This window comes from Myotis yumanensis, unplaced genomic scaffold (assembly GCF_028538775.1).
Source record: "Myotis yumanensis isolate MYYU_CA2020_CCGP unplaced genomic scaffold, mMyoYum1.0.hap1 SCAF_5, whole genome shotgun sequence".
Classification (NCBI taxonomy): Eukaryota; Metazoa; Chordata; class Mammalia; order Chiroptera; family Vespertilionidae; genus Myotis; species Myotis yumanensis.
In genome coordinates, this window is record NW_027223756.1 from 107,840,643 (window position 1) to 107,857,457 (window position 16,815).

The window sequence follows — 16,815 nt, forward strand, 5'->3', positions numbered from 1 at the left end:
GCACTGTTTTTTATGTAGTTACATGATGTGATGGTAGTGTTTTAAAATAGGAAACCCCTGAGAGATTGTACCTCCTATCAGTGGTCGGCAAACTCATTAGTCAACAGAGCCAAATATCAACAGTACAACGATTGAAATTTCTTTTGAGAGCCAAATTTTTTAAACTTAAACTATATAGGTAGGTACATTGTTATTAACTTAATTAGGGTGCTCCTAAGGCTTAGGAAGAGCCACACTCAAGGGCCCAAAGAGCCGCATGTGGTTCTCGAGCCGCAGTTTGCTGACCATGGTCCTAGTTGAAATAAACTATAATAAATCATGCTTCAGAAAAAGGAGGGGACTTCCAGGCAAGATGGAGGTGTAAGTAAACGTGTTACTCACTTCTTCCCACAACCACATCAAAATTACAACTAAGCCACAGAACAACCATCATTCAGAACCACCTGAAATCTGGCTGAATGGAAGTCCTACAACTAGGGAATTAAAGACACAGTCACATCCAGACTGGTAGGAGGGGCAGAGACAGGAACAAGCTGGTCCCACACCATGTGTGGCAGATAAAAATAGGTCCCTGGCCAGTGTGATTTAGTGGTTAGAGCATCAGCCATGCACCAAAGGGTCTCGGGTTCAATTCTGGGTCAAGGGCACATACTGGGTTGCAGCTTCAACACCTGGCCCCGGTCAGGGCACATGCAGGAGTCAACCAATCAATGTGTCTCACAGCGATGTTTCTCTCTCTCCACTTCCCTCCCCCCATCTCTTCCACTCCCTCCCTTCCACTCTTTCTAAAAATCAATGGAAAAAATATCCCTGGCTGAGGATTAATACAAAATAAAAAAGAAAATGGGCCCAGCTGGTGGAGCTGGTGTAGTGGTTGAGCTTCGACCTATGAACCAGGAGGTCATGGTTCAATTCTGGGTCTGGCACAGGCCCAGGTTGCTGGCTCCATCCCCAGTGGGGGGCATGCAGGAGGCAGCCAATCAATGATTCTCTCCCATCATTGATGGTTCTATCTCTCTCTCCCTCTCCCTTCCTCTCTGAAATCAATAAAAAATATGTATTTTTTAAAATGGGAGGGATATCTCAGCCATGGAGGTGCCACCTGAGGAGTGAGGGGGTCTCAACCCACACCAGGCTCCTCAGCCCAGGGTTCTAGTGCCAGAAAGAGAAGTCCCATAACTTCTGGCTGTAAAATCCAGCAGGGATTATGGCTCAGTGAGGGCTGCTGGAGTCCTAAGCAGTTCCTCTTAAAGGGCCCATGAATGGACTTATTCAGACTCACTTCCTCTGAGCTCCAACACTGGGGCAACAGCTTGAAAGGCACCAGAGACACATGGGGAGGAACGGAATTGTCAGGCATCAAGGCAAGACTGGGGTGGGGGGGTACCTTCTCACAGACAGAAGTGCTGGCAGAGGCCATTGTTCCTCTGCTGAGCCTTGCGTCCACAAACCCAGCAGGCAGGAGCCTATCTGAAATTCCATCAGCTAAGTTCACACTGTTTGCCCACCCTGGTGATTCCCTGAGGCCCTGCTCCACCCAACTTTTAGGTCCACACAAGCTGTTTCCAGTGACTTTACTATAGGAATGGCCTGTCTTGGCTCATGCTTCTGATTTTCCCAAAATCTCTCAAGTAAGCAGCATCTGGCCTCAGCAAGCCCCGTACCTCTCCCTAAGTGGCCCCAGGGCTGGCACTAGCAGCAGCTTGCCTTGGTTCACAGCTTGGCCTTTCCTGGGCACCTCCAAGCCCAGCACAAGTAGCAGCCATCTGCAGATCGCTTTGTAGCTCATACTGGGTGGCCCCAGGCAGAACACAGGCAATGGCTGACCTTGGCCTGTACTTCCTGGGAGGCCCCAGAGCCAGGCACCCAGTAGACAGCTTCAGATCACATTGAACCACCGCCATGCAACCACCTCCACAAGCAACACACTGAAGAGGCAGACTCAGTGGACACCAGAGCCCTGCTGAAGTAAGCACTGTTCTATGGGTGGGCCACTGCACAGCTGCTGCTCCACTGTGCTCGGAGGTTGGTGTCAGTGGTCACAGCCAGTTCTTCCAACTGACTGGAAAGGTGGTAAATCTCTCCCATTGCCATGCCAACAGCAAACAAAGCTCAACTGCAAGAGGAGGGTGTACACAGCCCACATGGGGTGCACACCTCAAATGAACAGCTTGGGTGATTGGGGAGGCTGAGCCACTGGACTCTACAGGTCACTTAGTACACTAGGCCCATGGTCAGCAAACTGCAGCTCGCGAGCCACATGCGGCTCTTTGGCCCCTTGAGTGTGGCTCTTCCACAAAATACCACGTGCAGGCGTGCACGTACAGTGCGATTGAAACTTCGTGGCCCATGCACAGAAGTCGGTTTTCGGCCTGGGCGAGTCTATTTTGAAGAAGTACTGTTGATATTTGGTTCTGTTGACTGATGAGTTTGCCGACCACTGCACCTGGCCACTCTACCAAGCCGAGGAGATGAAACAGCTCTACCTAATATATAGAAACAAACACAAGAAAACAGCCAAAATGAGGAGACAAAGAAACATGTCCCAAGTGAAAGAAGAGAATAAAACTCCAGGAAAATAACTAAACAAAGTGGAGATAAGCAATCTACCAGATGCAGAGTTCAAAACACTGCTTGTAAGGATGTCCCATGAACTTAGAGGAAAAGTAGAACTTATGAGAACTTCAACAAAGAGATAGGAAATGTAAAAAATGGACCTAGAAACCAGAAAAAAAGAACCAGTCAGAAATAAAGACTACATTAACTGAAATGAAAAATACATTACAGGAATCAACAGTGGAGTAGATGAAGCAGAAGATCAAATCAGAGATCTGGAAGATACGACAGCAGAAAACATCCAAGCAAAACAGCAAAAAATAAATGGGGATAATATAAGGAGCCTCTGGGACAGCTTCAAGCACACCAACATTCACATCGTGGCGGTGCCAGAAACAGAGAGAGCAAGGAATTAAAAGCTTATATAAAAAAATAATAATAGGAAACTTTCCTAACCTGGTGATGAGTATAGACATACAAGCCCAGGAAGCGCAGAGTCCCAAACAAGATGAGCCCAAAGAGGCCCACACCAAGACACATCGTAATTAAAATGCCAAGGGTTAGAGACAAAGAGAGAATCTTAAAAGCAGCAAGAGAAAAGCAGCTACAAGAGACCTCCTATAAGACTGTCAGCTGATTTCTCAACAGAAACTTTGCAGACCAGAGCCTCCGGCCCGCCTAGAAGACGGGGAGCGGGCGGTGGTGGAGGAGGGGGTGGCGGCAGCGGCTGCAGCATCCAGTGCCGGCCAGCGGTCGGCGCGCCCCGCGCACAAAGGCGCCCAGCCCTGGGGGAGGGCGAAGAGCGCACCGCAGTCGGCGTCCGGGGCGGCTCCAGCCACCGCTGCCTGCGCTCAGGGCGCAGGGGAGGCCGCAGGGCGTGCCAGGGACCGGCATCCGAGGCGCGGCCGTGAGCCCTGAGCTCCGGAGCCGCCGCCCTCCTGGTCGGGCGCAGAGCTTTGGAGCGGCTACTGCGGGGGCCTCGGCGCGCCCCGGGATCTGCGCAGGAGGGCGCTTGCCCGCTCCTACCCGACCTCTCGCACCTTCCCGTGGCGTCCGAGCGCCAACTGCCCCAAGAACGCTCCACCTCCGGGCTACACTGCCCGGCAGAAGGGACGCTGCTGCTGGGCACCAGCCGTGGCCCCAGGGAGCGAGCCGGCGTCTTCAGGGGAGCTGGGGGGGGGGGGGGGGGCGGGAGGCGGCGGAGTAGGTGGCGGCGGCAGCCGCCTCCCCGGGGAGTCTGGGACCTGCGGGCGTCCGCCCTCTCTTTTATGCCCAGCCCCTGCGCTGCTGGACCTGTCCGGAGAGCCATCCGCCTGGCCCTGGGCCGCCAGCGCCTGCAGGACATCGCTCCCTGCCCCTGCCTCAGTCTCTCCAAAACTATCTGCAGTCCCAGTGACGGGGCTGTGTGCGCTGAGGGGCAGCAGTGGGCAGGCCGCTGGCCCGGCCTTTCCTCTCACGGGCACACAGAACATTCAGGAAGGGGTCTTTCTCACCCCGACCCCCCAGAACTGGCAGTTCTTTGGAAGAGCCAGTACGTGTTCCCAACTTTAAAAATGAATGTTGCCAACAGTATTTGCTGCCTGAGAAGCAGCTCCCCCGAGTCCCCAACACCTGCTTGGAAGCTGTGAAGCCCACCGGGGCCTCTGCCCGGAGGAGGGCCTGCCTGCCCACTGGACTCAGCAGCCACCAGATCTGTATTGATCCGGGAGCCTGTTTCCATATTCAAGAGAATGAATAGCCCTGACCGGTTGGGCTCAGTGGATAGAGCGTCGGCCTGTGGACTAAAGGGTCCCAGGTTCGATTCCGGTCAAGGGCATGTACCTTGGTTGGGGGGGTGTGCAAGAGGCAGCTGATCGATGTTTCTCTCTCATCGATTTTTCTGGCTCTCTATCCCTCTCCCTTCTTCTCTGTAAAAAATCAATAAAACATTTTTTTTTAAAAAAGAGAGAGGAAGGGCGAGGGAGAGAAAGATGGAAAAATCAATGATGAGAGAATCATTGATTGGCTTCCTCCTGCATTCGCCCCACAGTGGGGAATGGGCCCTGACTGGGAATCGAACCGTGACCTCCTCATTCATAGGTTGACACTCAAACACTGAGCCATGCCAGCTGGGCAAGTTTTTTTATTATAGTTTATTTCTAGTTTCATGCCATTGTGATTCGAGAAGATGCTTGATATGATTTCAATCATTTTGAACTTATAAAGACTTATTTTGTGTCCTGACATGTGGTATATTTGAGAACGCTCCATATGCACTTTTGCAGCTTTGGGGTGAAATGTTCCGTAAATATCAATTAAATCCATCTGATTTGGTGTGTCATTTAAGGTTGTAGCTTCCATATTGATTTTTTTGTTTGGAAGATCTATCCAGAAATGCCAGTGCGGTGTCAAAAGCCTCTACTATGACTGTATTGCTGGTGATCTTTCCCTAAAAGTCCTCCAGGAATCTTTAGATAAATTTAAGTGCTCCTATATTGCATGCATATATGGTTTCTTTTGCATACATATATGTTTACAAGGGTTATAGCCTCTTGTTGGATTGATCCCTTTAGTATTATGTAGTGACATTTTTGTCTCCTTTCATTGGAGCATGTAAGCCATTTACATTTAAGGTTATGATTGATACGTTTTTTCATTTTTATTCTTTATGGACATGCTCCCCTTCTTCTTCTTCTTACAATAGTCCCTTTAGCATTTCTTGCAATTCTGGTTTGGTGATAGATAATAAACTCCTTTGGTTTTTATGTGTGTGTCTGGGAAGCTCTTTATTTCACCTTCAATTTTGAATGATAGCCTTGCTGCATCAAGTAGTCTTGATTCAGAACCTTGATTTTCATTGCTTTGAATATTCCATACCATTCTCTTCTGGCTTGTCCTGTTTCAGCTGACAGCCTTATGGGAGCTCCCATGTAGATAACTGACTGTCTCTCTCTCTCTCTCCCTCTCTCTTCTTAAGATTCTCTGTTTGTCTTTAATGTTTGCCATTTTAATTATGATGTGTCTTGCTGTGGTCTCTTTTTGTTCAACTTGCTTGGGACTCTCTGTGCTTCCTGAACCTGTGTGACTTTTTCCTTCACCAGATTAGGGAAGATTTTTGTTATTATTTCTTCAAAAAGTCCTCTATCCCTCGCTCACTTTCTTTTCCCTCTGATACCCCTGTGATGTGGATGTTGTTCCATTTCATGTTGTCCCAATGTTCCCTTATATTCTCTTCATGCTTTTATAAAAATATTTTTATTGATTTCACAGAGGAAGGGAGAGAGAGAGAGAGAGAGAGAGAGAGAGGAGAAACATTAATGATGAGAGAAAATCTTGATCGGCTGCCTCCTGCAAGCCCCCTACTGGAGACTGAGCCCACAACCTAGGCATGTGCCCTGCCTGGGAATCAAACCATGACCTTCTGGTTCATAGGTCGACACTCAACCACTGAGCCGCACTGGTCAGGCTCCAGTGTATTGTTGATGTCACCTATAGTATTCTTCATTTCCAACTGGTTGTTATTTATGGTTTCTATGTACTTTGTCATGCTGATGTAATTCTCACTAAGTTCTTTGTGGTTGTATTTAAGTTCCTTGAGCAACCTTAGAACCATTACTCTGAACTCTATGTCTGTTAAATTGTTTACTTCCATACCATTTATTTATTTTTTCTAGATATTCTTTCTCTTCTTTCATTTGGGTGTTGTCTCCCCATTTTAGTTATCTTTTTGCATCTGTTGCTATGTATTAGCTATAACTGCTATGACTCCCAGTCTTCATGTGTAGACCTTTGGTAGCAAATTTTTTGGGGGGCCCAGTGGTATGGTCTCCTTGAAATCCTGAGCTGGCTGCTCTAGGACTGTCACTTTGTGGGTTATTTGGGCTCTGCTGTTGTAATTGGGTCTTGACTGTTGTCCCATTCATGCATGGGATCTCCTCTCAAGCATCCTAACTGTTAGGCTCCCCCTGACCACAGTGTGCAAGCTGTTGCACAGGTGCTGACAAAACAAAGCAAAACAGGAAATAAATGAAAACATACAAAAGAACTCAAGAGCAACAGCAAAAACAGCCACAAAAGAAGAAAGAATTAGGAAAGAGAACAAGAATAATAAGAAACGCCGAAGCCGGTTTGGCTCAGTGGATAGAGCGTCGGCCTGCGGACTGAAGGGTCCCGGGTTCGATTCCGGTCAGGGGCGTGTGCCTTGGTTGCGGGCACATCCCCAGTGGGAGATGTGCAGGAGGCAGCTGATTGATGTTTCTCTTTCATCGATGTTTCTGACTCTCTATCTCTCTCCCTTCCTCTCTGTAAAAAATCAATAAAATATATTTTAAAAAAAAAAAAGAATAATAAGAAAAAGTAAATAATAATAATAAATAAAAAGAGTACTAGAAGAGCCCTAGCCAGTTTGGCTCAGTGAATAGAGCATCAGCCTGCGGACTGAAGGGTCCCAGGTTTGATTCCAGTCAAGGGCACAGGCCCAGGTTGTGGGCTCGATCCCCAGTGTGGGGCTTGCAGGAGGCAGCCAATCAATGATTCTCTCTCATCATTGATGTCTCTCTCTCTGTTCTCCCTCTCCCTTCCTCTCTGAACCAATAAAAATATGTTTTTTTAAAAAAGAATGGGAAAAATTATGAAAAGGTAAAAAAGAAGAGAAAGAAAGATAAAGCAAAAGAAAAAAAGGATATGGGGCATATATGAGATATGGAAGAATCACAAGAGAAAAGAGGAAAAATAACAATAGTAATAATACCAAAGCAATAGAAAAGAAAATATTGGGGGTGAGGGAGTGAAGTTCGTCTCAGCAGGTTTAGGATTACCCTTTGGATCTTGCTCTTATGTTGTCTGAGGCTGTTTTGTATGCCACTTACAGGCCTCCCAGGAAGTACTTCTGTGCTAGCCAGTGTCAGAAGCTGTCCACGTTTGGCTAGCTTGAAGCGATCCACAGCTTGTGGCTGCCTCCGCTGGGCTTGGCTGCCCACAGGAGGGGCCAAGCTGAGCTCTTAGGCTGGCTTTTCAGCAAAAGTTCAGATTTCAAGGGAAGATGGGGTGGGGGGGTGTTCCCAGAATATTTCCCTATCCTTGTCAGGGCAGAGCCCCTCTTGGGCAGGCCGGTGGGGTCTGCCAGGAGCCAGGAGTTTCTATCAGCTCTTCCATGGGGGAAGTACCAGCCAGGTCCCAGGAATGTTATGGGAATGGCCTGTCCCCAAAGCCAGCCCCTGAGACTGCTGCCTCCTCAGCAGGGCTTGAGATGCAGGGTGGGACACGCTGGATTCCATAGGGTGGGGCGAGCAGGATTCCTTAGAATGGGATGAGCTGTATGTGGGGTGAATGGATGGGGGGGGGGTATTTGTCTTTCTGCTGTTGGAAAGGGCTTGTGACGCTCAGGAAAAATGGCTTCAGCGACATCAGGGATGGGGGAAATGGCAGCACAGGGATCCTGGCAGCCACTCCCCAACCCGTGACTCTCTTCCAACCCTGTCTCTCCTCAGGTCTCAGGTGACTCCAGTCCACACTTCCCTACATCCACTGAAACCTAGGGTGAGTGACTGAGAACAAAAATTCTGTGTGCCAGCCCTTAAAAAAAGAAGTGGTTTTGTCTCTGGGAGGCTCAGCTTCTTGACAGATAGAAGCCCCTCTGCTGGTTGCTGTGTGGGTGGCTGTTCCCAGCTCTGGCTGTCTGTGCTGGGGAGCCCTGCCTGGGTCCCAGGCCCCTTTCCTCTCAGAGATAACCCTCCTTACCCTTGGCCCACTGCTCCTGGGAGCTGGGTCAGCGCCTCTCATGACCCCACCCCTCCTACCAAACTCAAGGTGGTTTCTGCCCTTCCTTGTCTAAAAGTCTCCTCTTGAAAGATTCCAATTATGAACAACAAATACACATCTATCAACAAGTGAATCTAAAAATCAAGCGAATAAATAATCTGATGAACAGAATAAACTGATTAGGAACGAGGTGGATGTGAGACAGGATTATCTACTGATGGGATTGCCCACTCCCTTCCTCCATAAAGGGGGAAGCAGAGGGGAAAGCCACTGCAGTTTTCAGCAAGCTGTGTGCACGTCAGGAGTGGGCCAGCAACACAGCTCAGCAGCCATGGGGGAGCCTGGATCAATCATGAAGACAAACCAGCCTTCTCTGGGAGAGCTCCAGAGAAACATGATGCCCCAGACTTTAGCGAAGAAGAGACAACTGGTTTTAGCCATGAGCAAGCGGAGACGTCGGGAACAGACTGAACTTCCTATGAGGCCGACCAGCTGCATTTTTAAAAGTGCAGTCACCAAGGTTACTGCCCATCCTGACAATGTGGTCAGGCACAGGCAGCAGGAGGAGACCTTGGAGGAGCCCCAGCAGATGAGTGCCTACAGGAGACTGCAGGGGCTCCCGGCCTGCAGCAGTGAAGGGGGACGTGTAAATACTTTGGACGTGACAAATGTGATGAGAACAACTGCACCGGGAAGTGCGGGTGAATCCCTGGGCCCTGCTGGTCCTGGGTCTTTACACACCAGCCCCCAGCCCAGCGCAGCACAACTGTTCCATGGGGTAGAGATGATCCCAGGAGCAGGTCTCTGTGGCCCACAGCTTCTGTGCAGGCAACTGGTCACCCGTGGAGACATCCAGGGACAGAATCTCAGAGTGAGGAAAGCAAGAGAGAGATTGGCCGCAGCTTTGAGGGAAGACAGGCTGGCCAGGGAGGCAGAGAGCCAGGAGTCAAGAAGAACATTTTGATTTCATACAAATCTGATTTCATTGAACTTGCTATTATATCTCATTCTAACATAAAATATATCTATGTTTTAATTTATTATTTTAAAATAAATAAAAGTCGGGGAGAACCAAGATGGCGGCGTAGGGAGCGGACCTGTGTGTGCTGCTCTCTCACTGCATCATTGAAACTATCAACTATGAAGTAAACAACCGCCACTCAGAACCATGGGGAAGTTGGCCCAGTGGGAGATCTACAACTGGAAGAAAAGAAAGAAGCGCAGTGAGACTGAGTGGGAGCTACGGAGGCACCAAAACCAGAGGTACGCAGTCACACGCCACGCGGGCTGCAAATGGATTCTCGGTTTTTTACGAACCCTCGAATCCTCTGGGCTTGCTCGGGGCGGGTCTCTGAGGCCCCAGATCCCACAGGGAAAGGCGGCCACGGCCTTGCAGTGGTCGGAGAGCGAGGGAAGCTCTGACACGCGGCTGCTCGCTGGCACTGAGGGACAAGAAGTCCTGGTGTCCCGGGGAGGCGAGGGGCGCGGAGACGCCGCCATCGCTATTTCCTCCACGCTGGCGACTCCCTGTGACCCCGCCCTACGCAATTTACATTCCCATCTGGGCTGTGCCAGACTCACAAGTAGAAACGCCTTTGCTTCTGCAAACTTTCAAATCCACTGAGCTGGTTCAGGCGGGATCATGAGGCACCAGGCCCTACGGGGAGAGGCAGCACGGCCTTGCAGCCATCAGAAAGCGAGGGAGACTCTGTTGCACAGCTGCTCGCCGGCACTGGGGGACACAAAGCCCTGGCAGAGATTCAAGGGGCCACGGAGACTCAGCCAGTGCTATTTGCTCCGCCATGGCGACTCCCTGAGACTCAGTCCTAATCAATTTACATCCCCATCCAAGCTGTGCCAGGTGCACAAAAAGACCCACCTGCGCTTTTGCAGCCTATCCCAACAAATTGCAGACTTCAACTGCTCGCAGCCATGGGAGACACACTCAAGAAGCAGACCCAGGAGAACCAGGATGGCGGCATAAGGAAGAGACCTGTGCGTGCTACCTCACACAACGACATCGAAACTACCAAATATCAGACAAACACCTATCATACAGAACCATGGGAAAGTTGGCCCAGTGGAAGCTCTACAACTGGAAGGAGAGAAAGAACATTGAGACTGAGTAGGATGTGACACCAAGTACAGAGCCCAACCCAACAAACTGCAGATTTCAACTCCTCGCATAGAAAGAAGCGCATTGAGACTGAGTAGGATGTGCAGAGGCACCAAGTACAGAGCCCATCCCAGCAGGCTGCAGATTTCAGCTCCTTGCATCTGGGAGGGACGCAATTGGGGGGCAGAGTCGGGTCCGGGGCCGGCCAGGGCTGGGCCTGACTGGGCCGGCACTGTGGAACTGCTGTACCAGCAAGCGCACAAACATGCCCACTGGTCCCAGTCTCTTGTGGGGCGCTGGGGGACAGCAGACAGGCAGTCTGTGCACTTGGTGGAGGGCAGGAGTGCTGGATGTTCAACCACTAGGAACGCCTGGAGATTTTGTCTGGTGGGGAGCCGCCGGCAGGGGACAAGGGCCAAACTTCCTGTTTCCCCGGTAAGGCTGGGATGGCCCCGGTGAGGTCGGGATGGCCCCAGTGAGGTTGAAACAGCCCCGGTGTGGTAGGGACGACCCCGGTCAGGTTGCAACGGCCCCGGTGTGGTAGGGACGGCCCTGGTGAGGTTGAAACGGCCCCCGTGAGGTAGGGACGGCCCTGGTGAGGTTGAAACGGCCCCCGTGAGGTAGGGACGACCCCGGTCAGGTTGAAACAGCCCCGGTGTGGTAGGGACGACCCCAGTGAGTTTGAAACGGCCCCCGTGAGGTAGGGACAGCCCCGGTCAGGTCGAAACGGCCCCGGTGTGGTAGGGACAACCCCGGTCAGGTTGAAACGGCCCCGGTGAGGTCGGGACGGCCCCAGTGAGGTTGAAACGGCCCCCGTGAGGTAGGGACGACCTCGGTGAGGTAGAAACGGCCCCCGTGAGGTAGGGACAGCCCCGGTCAGGTCGAAACGGCCCCGGTGTGGTAGGGACAACCCCGGTCAGGTTGAAACAGCCCCGGTGTGGTAGGGACGACCCCAGTCAGGTTGAAACGGCCCCCGTGAGGTAGGTACGGCCCCGGTCAGGTCGAAACGGCCCCGGTGTGGTAGGGACAACCCCGGTCAGGTTGAAACGGCCCTGGTGAGGTCGGGACGGCCCCAGTGAGGTTGAAACGGCCCCCGTGAGGTAGGAACGACCCCGGTGAGGTTGAAACAGCCCCCGTGAGGTAGGGACGACCCCAGTGTGGTAGGGACAACCCCGGTCAGGTCGAAACGGCCCCGGTGTGGTAGGGACAACCCCGGTCAGGTTGAAACGGCCCCCGTGAGGTAGGGACGGCCCCGGTGAGGTTGAAATGGCCCTGGTGAGGCTCAGACGGCCCCTGGTGAGGTTGAGACTACTCCAGTGTGGTTGGGACAAATAAAGGGGACCAGTATGGACTGATGAACAGGGGTAGATACAGAAGCAGAGCATCATTGAACAGAATGTTAAACTATAGTGGGAAGCCTGGGGAGGGTTGGGGGGGGATTAAGAGACCAACTGAAGGACTTATATGCATGCATATAAGATTAACCAATGGACACAAGACATGGGGGGGGGCTGGGGGTAGGGGCCGGGGGAATGTCAAGGGGGGAAAAAAATGAGACATATGTAATACTCTTTGTAATACTTTAAGAAATAAAAATTATTAAAATATTAAAAAAATATATAAATAAATAAATAAATAAATAAATAAATAAATAAAAGTCTCCTCTTCAGCCAGTCTTCAGCTGGTAACTCAGGGGAATATTCCCCAATTTAGTTTTAATTCCAGTTAGATTCTGGGAGGAGGTGCAAGAAAGATCCACCCACTCAGCTGCCATCTTCTGGGTTACCCGGAACATCTAACGACCTGGCTCAGCATGTGGAAGCTGCACAGGTGGGCGTCTCCTGTGGGAGGCAGCACACTCCAGCAGGGCCGCTGTGGAGGGGCCCCCTTGAGAGGAGCCAGGACACACCTGCAGGTTGAACACCTGGCCCAGGGTGAGGAGCTAATGGGTTGGACTCAACTTTGTCGTAGCAGGAGCTTCTTGGGGCCCAAGGTGTGGTCAGAAGGGACCCCTCTCCTGGCCTGGTTAGACAAGTCTCCATGAGGCTGAGTCTCCCAATCTCCAGATGGACTGCAGGTTGACCCAGAGCCTGGCCACATGATAAGCCCTCTGCCTGATTCTACCCTCTGGATATAAAGACTTGGTTCTGGGGACGGGATCACTGGCCTGGTCCTCCGGCCCTTAGAGGAGCCTCATTCTCATCTCCTCCTTGAAAGATCAGACAGAGGCCTAAAAACAGGACTACAGGCTTTATTAGAGGAGAAGCACCTGCCGGGCTGTCTCACAAGGGGAGAGCAGCAACACGTGCAGGGGTGGGCACGCCTTTTGAGGGGCGGAATGGGAGGGGTTGGGGGGGCTTAGTGTACTCGGCGCACACTGATTGGTGGCTTACTGCATTGTCCATATAGGACAAGGGCTTAGGGTATTTGGCAAGTGTGGATTGGTGGTCTAATGTATAGTCCATATAAGGTACCTGGTTAGTCACTCAGGTATTTCTGGGCTGCAGGTTACGTCATACCCAGCCCGCCAGTTGGGGGAAGGGAGGATCTATCATTCCAGGCTTTTGGTAGTATTAAAAAAAAAAAAGTGAGAGTCCGGGCAAGGTCAGGGGGTGAAGGTCTGTCTTCCGTAGCTACTTCCTGCTGAGAGGGGACGTCGTCAGGGGCATCTACCCAGTGTCTCAAAGATTCCGGTGACATAGGTGTCTCTAGGTTCTGAATTCAAGGCCAGATAGATTTCTCCCACCTTCTGGTTGGCGAACGCCTGCATTCTGTTCTGCAAAAAATTAGTGAAACAGCGCATGAGACAGGGGCCAAAGAGCAAGATTAAAAGAATAAACACCAGTGGGCCTAATAGTGGGAGGAGCCATGGTATAAGTGAGCCAAAGATGTCATATCCCCCTTCTAGCTGGTTACGTTGTCTTTGGTCAATCCTGTCCCGCAGGGATTTAATGTGATCTTTGACAATTCCTGATTCATTTACAAAGTAGCAGCATTCTTCCCCAAGAAAGACACAGGTACCTCCTTTTTTCTGCTGTCAAGAGATCTAAAGCACGCCGGTTCTGTAGGGCTACTGCTGCTAGGGAGTCTACCTGCCTTTGAAGGGATTCAAGGGAATTGCTAATGATGGAGATATCTTCTGAAAATTCAGCAGACAATTTGTGGTAGAAATGAACAGAGGAGGAAATGCCTCCTACGCCTGTCCCTACTGCAGTGAGGACTCCCGTACCCACTAAGAAGGGAACAAGGGCCGCCCTTTTGTGGCGAGACCTGAGAAGACCAAGAGAGGATTCGAGTTCTCCCTCTGTTCTGATAGAAAGATTGGGAGTTAGGAAGACATAAAGGCAGAGAGAGTGTGACAGGTCCCGGGGGACACAGGTGTAGGCTGTAGTCCCACAGAGGAGAAAAATACCTGGTGGAGGACAGGCTAAGGGAGGGGGTAAATTTATAGATTGTGCACAGTAGTAAGGTGCCAGAGTAGCTGAGGTAGTGATTTGAGAGGTATTTGTTAAACAGGTAGTGTTTTCCGTATTAAAGAGAGAGATGTTGTATAGGGTGCGTTGAGGTCTGGTATAGGTGAGAGTTAAGTTAGTAGTCCAATAGGTTGGGATTGGAGTGGCTATGATGAGGGTTCGAGCCAGTGACAGACAAATCCAGCAGGATGTAGAGAAGGAGGGTTTGATGTTAGAGAGTAGATGGAATGTTGTGTTGATGAGGGTGGGCAAGGGAGTAGGTTCGGGGTCTGCAGGGCGAGAGAGAATGTCCTTTAGTGGGGGAGGGATAGGTCGAGGATTAATGTAGGTTTTGATAAAGACAATTATACCCCTGGGGTCCCTACCTCTCCCATCTATTCTAATTCCTGCTGGCTGAGCCTGTTTCCAGAGTGGGTCTGCTGGGTTTGATATGGTAAAGCTGACAGGATTACACGTAAGGGGGCCACAGTCCGAGGGGGGTCTGAGGTTTACTAGCGGACTACGTAAAGCACCAGAGTGGTAGTGAGAACACTGCCAATATGGACAGTAGAACCCCCCTACATCATCACAATCCCCTTTCTGGCGATATTGCATGCATAGATATTTGTGGTCGGTGGCATAGGCCTGATACCACCCACCACAGCTAGACCACCCCGGGGCCATGGCCGCGCAGGCATCGAAATAAAGAGTGACACTAGAGGATTTCCCATCCCAGACAGTAGAATTGATGACTCCCTCATCATCCCAAGTCCGTTCCACCTGAAAAGACCAAAAACCTTCACTGGTGCACTCATTGTTAGCTGTCTGTAGGAGGATTATGGTGAGGAGACGAGACATGTAAAAAGGAATTCGAAAACCTGAGCTTCTTCCGGAGTAAAAAATTGGAGGGTCCCTTGCCAGGTAAGATCCACCGTCCATGAGTGTATGTCTTCTGGGGAAGCAGATCGTGGTCGCCACCAGGACCAGTCCTCAGGATGCGCTGCAGGAAATAGTAGAATTTAGCCTGTGAGGAATGATGGGCCATCAGGTCCTGGATGGTGTCCTTGAGTCCTCTTCCGGGATGGTGGGGAGACATTTGGTGAGCCTGAGAGGGGTGGGTCCTGTGGGGGTAGAAGTGTAGGAAGGTGGTGTTTGGTGTAGAGGTTTGTATGGCTTAATGTGAGAGAGGTGATACCAGCGGTGTATTCCCTGTACCTTTGCTGCCAGAGGGGTGGATAGTATGACTGGGAAAGGCCCCTCCCATGTGGGTGTTAAGGATGCCTTTCCTTTTTTCTTGACATAGACCAAGTCCCCAGGGAGGACTGAGAGATGAGTAGAAGTTGTAGGAAAGGGACGAGGGAGAAGATTATCAGCGTGTTGTTGTAAGAGTGCCCTCATATGGGCAAAAGCAGGGAAGTAATCTCCCAGGGGAAGGGAATTGTCCTCCGGGGTTTGGAGGACAAAAGGCCGCCCGTACATGATCTCGAAGGGGCTTAGAAGTAGTGGTTGTCGTGGCATGGCCCTCAGTCCCATTAGTGCCAGGGGGAGAAGTTCAGTCCATGGCATATGGAGCTCTAAGGATAGTTTGGTTAGATGTGTCTTTAAGAGACGATTGGCCTTTTCTACTTTACCCGAAGACTGAGGGTGGTAGCGGATGTGGAGGTTCCATTTGATGTTTAGCGTTTGAGAGACCAGCTGCGTTATCTGAGAGATGAAAGCGGGACCGTTATCAGATTGCAAAGACATCGGAAAGCCAAAGCGGGGAATGATGTCGTGGGTGAGGGCTACCACTACTGTTTGAGCATTTTCCCTGCTGGTGGGATAGGCTTCTATCCATCCTGAAAATGTGTCAACTAGAGAGAGGAGATAACGGTGTTTTTTATGTGGGGGCATGTGTGTGAAGTCTATTTGCCAATCCTGCCCTGGGAGGTTTCCTTCTACCTGGTGTGTTGGGAAAGAGCGAGGGCGGGCTCCACCCTGAGGAGAGCAGGGATTGCAGATATCACATGTGCTGGTTATCTTCTGTATTAAGGAGGATAAAGACGGAAAAGACAGGAAGCTAGTAACGTACAGCAGAAGGGGTTTTTGTCCCACATGGAAAGTGTTATGGATTCCCTGGAGTATCTCTGTTGCTTGGGCCTGTGGGAGGATGAATTTTCCTGCCTGTATGTACCACCATTGCTTCTGGGCATATCCTAGATACTTGAGATGTTCTTCTTTTGAGTATTGTGGGGAGATTGTAGGTAAGGCCAGTAGTGTTAAGTTAGTCTGGGTGGTGCCTGACTGGGCAACTCTTTTTGCTGTCCTGTCTGCCAGGTTATTGCCGATAGCAATAGGGTCCGTAGAATTCTGGTGTCCTTTGCAATGTATGATGGCAGCTGCTTTGGGCAGCAAGGCTGCATTGAGTAAGGCTTTAATGTATGTATGGTTGTGTAGGGGATTGCCTTTGGTGGTTAGAAATCCCCTCTCGCGCCATATGCTGGCACCAGAATGAATTATGTGGTATGCATATTTAGAGTCAGTGTAGATATTTATGGACTTGCCAACCGAGATGGTTAGGGCTCTGGTAAGGGCTATGAGTTCTGCTTGCTGAGATGTTGTGTTGTGGGGGAGACGTCTAGCTTCTATTATGGATGGATCGCTAGATACTGTAGCATATCCTGCTTTACATAGTCCCTCCTTTGTGCGGGTGGAGCTTCCGTTGATGTAGAGGGTTTGTTCGGGCGTGGAGAGAGGAGTGGGTGAAACATGAGGAAAGGGAGACATGAACTGGGTAATTGTTTCAATGCAGGAGTGGAGAGGAGGATCTGTCCCAACGGGGAGGAGAGTAGCAGGATTCAAGGGAGAGCAAGGAGTGAGAGAAAACCGGTGGTTTTCAATGAAAACTAGATGGTATGCCTGAAGTCGTGAAAGTGAGAGATGTTGTATAGCCTTGTGGGTCACAAGGTCCTG

At 50.6% G+C, this 16,815-nt stretch overlaps 1 long non-coding RNA gene across 1 annotated transcript; it reads right to left on the bottom strand.

Annotated features, from left to right (window-relative positions):
* Positions 1-12,285: 12,285 nt before the first annotated feature.
* Positions 12,286-16,473, bottom strand: LOC139011341 (uncharacterized). Its single transcript, XR_011471599.1, has 3 exons — positions 15,495-16,473; positions 14,742-14,863; positions 12,286-13,187 (listed from the first exon to the last, which is right to left on the bottom strand). It is a non-coding gene; the product is annotated as an uncharacterized lncRNA (long non-coding RNA).
* Positions 16,474-16,815: the final 342 nt, after the last annotated feature.